The sequence below is a fragment of the Schistocerca serialis genome, chromosome 3 (assembly GCF_023864345.2).
Source record: "Schistocerca serialis cubense isolate TAMUIC-IGC-003099 chromosome 3, iqSchSeri2.2, whole genome shotgun sequence".
Lineage (NCBI taxonomy): Eukaryota > Metazoa > Arthropoda > Insecta > Orthoptera > Acrididae > Schistocerca > Schistocerca serialis.
In genome coordinates this window covers 324,829,178-324,835,098 of record NC_064640.1, presented here as the reverse complement: position 1 = coordinate 324,835,098, position 5,921 = coordinate 324,829,178, and the positions used below count along the sequence as shown (strand labels likewise).

Here is a 5,921-nt window from a genome sequence, read left to right as displayed (position 1 = left end):
AAGACCAACAGCGCACTGAACAATTAGAGGAAAGGCTCGTCATCTATTTGTACCTCACCGCCGTCACAGGAACAGAGCAAGAGCCGCACACGGCCGCTAGTGACTTCAGAGGAAGCCCGCTCTTGTACGAGACGCCTACCAAACAACAAGGCCGGTAGACGTGACACACCGAAGAAACTACCAAAAAACTCGACTTAACTATCGCTTGAATATTCAAGTAATTTGCAAGGGGGCATGTTCGACCGCGTGGAAACATGCAGTTATTTTCCAGTCGCAAAAAGAAGCAAGAACGAGTCCGATACCAAGAACTACTGCCAGATAAGCCTCCTTCCAATGCTGAACAAAGTCTCTGAAAGACTTTTACCAAACAGGCTTCCGCGCAAACTTTCCAAGAACAACTTCCTTCCTCAAGAACAGATTGGCTTTCATTAAGGCCATCCAACTACATGACAACTAGATCGAATGACTGAACAAATCACAACAGCCTACAGTAATTTTTTGGAAATAAAAAGAGTCTTCAACAGTGTATGGCACCAGGAATTGCTATACAAGCTATACTTGCAAGGATTCTCTGTATCGTAGTTAAACCTTTTACACACACGCGGGCGGACATTCGTCTTAAGGGCAGGTGAAGTAACCTTCTCCGTAAGAATAATATTAGCTGGCGAGCCACAAGAATCGCTTAGCTGTACATCTGTACGTCGAACCTGTCAATGGTATCACTAGAAATGAGAATTATCTATGGGGATGATATTGCTCTCCTAACCAGAAGTAGATAGACAATGGCTCTCCACTGCCGCTTGTAAGACGTTTGTCGGAAACTAGAAAAGTGGTCAAACCACAGGCAAACTATCTTTAAAACCACGAAAAACCAAGGCCTGGTAATTATCAGGAGATTTTGACCATACCTCCCTGATATCCAGCTATTCAGAGAACCCGTATAGTGGACGGGTGCAGCTAAATACTTTGGCATCATTCTTGGCATCCAGAAAATTAGACGGGGCGAAACAACGCCTGACTGCATTGTACCCATTTATAAATGAGAAGTTTCATCTCTCCATTTGTTGTGCCCTGACCATCTTTCGTCTCTATATTCTACCACTGATGGACTACGGAAAGGCAATGGCCTTGCCACAGTGGATACACCGGTTCCCGTGAGATCACCGAAGTTAAGCTCTGTCGGGCGTGGTCGGCACTTGGATGGGTGACTATCCAGGCCGCCTTGCGCTGTTGCCATTTTTCGGGGTGCACTCAGCTTCGTGATGCCAATTGAGGAGCTACTCGACCGAATAGTAGCGGCTTCGGTCAAGAATATCATCATAACGACCGGGAGAGCGACGTGCTGACCCCATGTCCCTCCTATCCGCATCCTCCTCGGAGGATGACACGGCGGTCGGATGGTCCCGATGGGCCCTTTGCGGCCTGTAGACGGAGTGGTGGAGTGGGATGGACTACGGAAGGGCAGTGTGGGGTAACACAGCGCCGAAACATCTGCAGAGGCTATGAACTTCGCAAAATAAGGCGCTACAAAGAGCGTACCAGGCCCAGTGAAGTTTCTTGAAAGGATATAATACAAGACGAATACGTAGCTGTGAGGGGTAAAATAGTGAAACAAACAGAGAATCACATAGGCAAAAAGACAAGGCAAAATAGAAATCCCTAGATATGACACGAGATACTGAATTAGAAAAATGTACAAAATGAAGCAGGGTAAAGAGAATAAAAACACCTAGAACTAACACTGGAAGAGAAAGCAAAATGGGAAAGTAGGAATAGCTGAAGGGCATATGCATGGCTGTAGAAGCGTGAATGACAATGAGAAAGGTAGATGCCGCCTATTGGGGAATTAAATAGACGTTTGGAGGAAAGAGAAGCTTCTGGATGAATATTAAAAGATCAAATGGCAAGCCACTAGTAAACAAAGAAGGAAAGATTGAATGCTGCACGGAATATATAAAAATCTATAGAAGAGAAATGCACTTGAATACAATATTGTGAAAAGGGAAAAAGAAATCGAATGAGATGAGATGCGAGATATGATAATGTGAGAAGCATTACGCAGAGCACTGAAGACATGACGAAATATGTCGAAACAAGGCACTTGAAGTAGACGACATTTCTTCAGAATTATTCAGACCCTTGGGAGAGTCAGCAATGGCAAAACCATTCTTCCCGGTATGCAAGATATATAAGAAAGGCTAATTATCCTTACATTTAGAAGAAAAATGTAATTATTACAATTACAAAAAAAGACTACTGATGAGAGGTGTGAATACTTCTGAACTTTAAGTTATAGCTGCAAAACACTGAAGTGAATAATCTACAGAACAATGGCAAACTGGTAGAAGCTGATATCGGGTAAGATCAGTTTGAGTTCACCAGAAACGTGGGAAGACGCGAGGCAGTGCTGATCCTACTGAAGAAAAGCAGACCATCATTTAAGATTAAGAGCATGTTTTTGAGAGTCTGTGAAACGTTATCTACCACTTGTGCAGAAGCCGGATTGTAGTTACAGGAGGTGTGAAAGGCCGCACAATCACGCTGTCTCGCATCCTTCAACATAAAACGAAATCGCTGAAATTCTATAAAACTAAATAAGAGTGGATGATTACTTACAAAAAGAAAAATCCATGTATGAGCCACCCACCCTGATAACACATTAAAAACTTCTCCCCAAAAATTTTAGGGAAAAAGTCAGGGATGTCAAAAAAATACTTAAAAGTCGTACCACATTCGTTTGATTGACAGTTAAAATGCAGGATAAAACGTTCGGTAACTTAGGTGCTGCCTTCTTGCCTGCAAATAAAACAGTCTTCTAAAATATGCCGCTTGTTGATCCATATGCCACAAGCACCACACACTGGACAGCGCTCTCGTCGGAGCGAGATGCCATGCGTCAAAGGGCTATGTCCCATGTGAAAACAAATGAGAAGGACGTACACTGTGGCGTGCCACAGTGCGTGCGAGTGGCATCAGTAGCGCTGGAGGTGGCTGGAATACTTGCAGAGGTTGCCAGCCTCCTGATGGAGAGTCCTGCCCTTGCGCGTGGCAGGGTGGGGCATCACGGAGCACGCACCATCATAGAAGGGAGGGCGGCTGTGTTGTCCCCTCGGCAGGAGTCGAGGTGCTACCGGCGTGAGCCTGGAAGTGGTCAACCAGTGGAGAGGCACCAGTGACAGTTGCTAAAAGATGGTTCGGTGATGGCGGCTGACTGAGCTTGTAGTGCCTGGTGTAGCACCCTGGTCATCAAATTGCTGTAAATACCTATGCTAAAAAGTGACTTATTTATGTGGGATAGCAGCTCACTTGCTGTAGCGATGTATCACTTCCGACGGCCGAAGTGGCCGAGCGGTTCTAGGCGCTTCAGTGTGGAACCGCGCGGTCGCTACGGTCGCGGGTTCGAATCCTGCCTCGGGCATGGATGTGTGTGATGTCCTTACGTTAGTTAGGTTTAAGTAGTTCTAAGTTCTAGGGGACTGATGACTTCCGATGTTAAGTCCCATAGTGCTCAGAGCCATTTGAACCATTTTTTTGTATCACTTCCCAGCACGTTCCAGTCAATATTTCTGTGTCCCATCGGTGGAGAAACCGCTTGACCCATTCTGTAAGAACTCTGTCTTATTACAGACATGCTGGATTCACCGGTTGTCTGTGGCTTCTGCTGTTATGCACTGCTATGCTTTTACAGAATCGCCAAATGTAGTGGCAACTATACAATTCCTCCCCTCCTTTGCAACGCCCAGCCTCTCGGTGTCTATGCTGAACCATTATGCAAAAAAACTCGACTGTATGTCCAATGATGTGCAATATTGACATAAATTTCCATTTAGTAAGTACTAGGTGGCTTCAGTCATAAGGTTCAGAGACCGTGATTTTACCCTGCAATGCTTCGCCCGCTAAATCCCTACAATACAAGGTTACATCTTTGTCACACTACTTAGCATTCCATTAGTTCGCGTCAGAACGTAGTAGACAAGGTACAGCTGCTAGCATCTCGCTAGTCACGCCATCCCGGCATCTCTCCATACATCGCTGAACACCTTACCACGCTTCTCACAGGATCCACATGCCCTTCCAAAGAGTATTACGACCTCTTAACGGCAGGAAATACCTTTCTTAATATTTCTCGCATCGTAATGCCCGCACACACACACACACACACACACACACACACACACACACACACACACACACACACACAAATTAACTCATCCATTTTCAACTTACGAACTAAGAATGATAAGGCTAAACTCTTTCTCTCTCCATAGATTATCTTTAATAAATCTCCCTCAACAATACATGGTCTGACTTCACGAAACTCTTATGTTCGACACCTCTTTTTTCTTGTCCGGTGGTTTTTTAACCAATTGTTTTTGACCATCAGTCGGAATTTCGTCCCTGCGACAACGTTTCCCTTATGCTTTCCTAAACAACATATTCTCAAACCTATCCTTACACACGAATCACATACTGCACTACTACAAAATATACATTGATAGGTAGCCCCACTTATTTATCTCGCTGTAGTGCTAATCATAGACTGAATTCTTCCGAAAATGCTCAGCTTTCTTGTACCACTGCTCTCACAAACCAACTTCAAGGTGCCTTGTGGCACTACATCACATGAATTAAGCCTTAGTGGTTTTGCTCGCAGTTTAACTGTCTTGCCCCTTAAGGCGGACGGAACTTGCGATAGGAATCCATTGGCGACAGTTCCTTCTAGTTGGAATTTTGTCCCTATAAGTTTCACCGTGCGCCGCCGAAGGTAAATTTTGGCATTTTATTGAAGCAGAAAGTTTACTCTCAGTCTTACGTCTAACCTTTCACCTACATTACAGCCGTCATCCACATCACACTGCAGTTGGTTTGTAAACAGCTCGGAGGGCGTGTCAGCAGATCGCTCTGCAAGGCTGTGACCTGCTGCTGCACCGTGTTGAGTAGTGCAGAAATCTGCTGTGTCTGAAACTGAAACATCTGCATTAGCTGTGTGGCATCTAACACTTGCAGCTGCGGCGGCTGAGCAGGGGGCAGGACAGATGGGGTGGCCATGTTGGAATACACAAATGTTACAAATAGACAAGGTAAGCAAGCAAAATACGCAAAGGAAATTTCTGCAACGCCCACTTGAAAACACTGATTAGCAAAAAAAAAAAAAAAAAAAAAAAAAAAAAAAAAAAAAAAAACAAGAAACTGTTGAAGCAATAAGCGCCCCTGCAAAGTAAATAAAAGAAAAAAGCAAATAACATTGAACATTGACAGTTTTATTTCAATAAAGCAGATTGACAATACTTAACTTTTATTTACAGTGTGTTGTTAGAAGAGATGGGCGATATGCAATATAAATCAGAGTCGTTTTCTATGAACACTGTTTATGCAAGTTTGACACAGTTTGTGGATCACTAATAACTACTATCGTAGCACTCTCTGCTAGGCCGTGCTAATACTCAGCAAATATTGTCCACTAATGTCCAGCAGAGACTGACAGGAGCGGCGCGTGTATTCACTTCTTGCAGAGGTCGCTCCTCTCGTGGCGCGGTCCTTGTCAGTGACGTCGCCTCACTGCCTTCTATGGCCTTGAGTTCTTCCTCTTCATTTCGGTGCTTGCGGTTACGCCAGAACAGAATCGCAGGAGGCAGAGCACCTCATACTTCTCGCAGCACAATAAATAATTTTCCAGCCAATTTACAATCCAGATTAACAGCCGGCATAATCATGTATGAGTGCGTTAAGACATTGACGTTAGTTGATATTGATACAACTGTCTTCGAATCTTTAATTTCCCGGGTTCCTTTCATATGTATTTCCTCTTGAAATCCCGATTGGTCGGAGCTGAAATCAAATTCCTTATTAAACGATGGGATAAGTTTTTTTATCACATCTACAAAGTTTCGCGCCGATTCCGCAATTTCATGCTTTGTCTG

General features: G+C 44.2%; 1 pseudogene; it reads left to right on the top strand.

The window, feature by feature from the left end:
- Positions 1-1,118: 1,118 nt before the first annotated feature.
- On the top strand, positions 1,119-1,236 carry LOC126472356 (5S ribosomal RNA; annotated as a pseudogene).
- Positions 1,237-5,921: the final 4,685 nt, after the last annotated feature.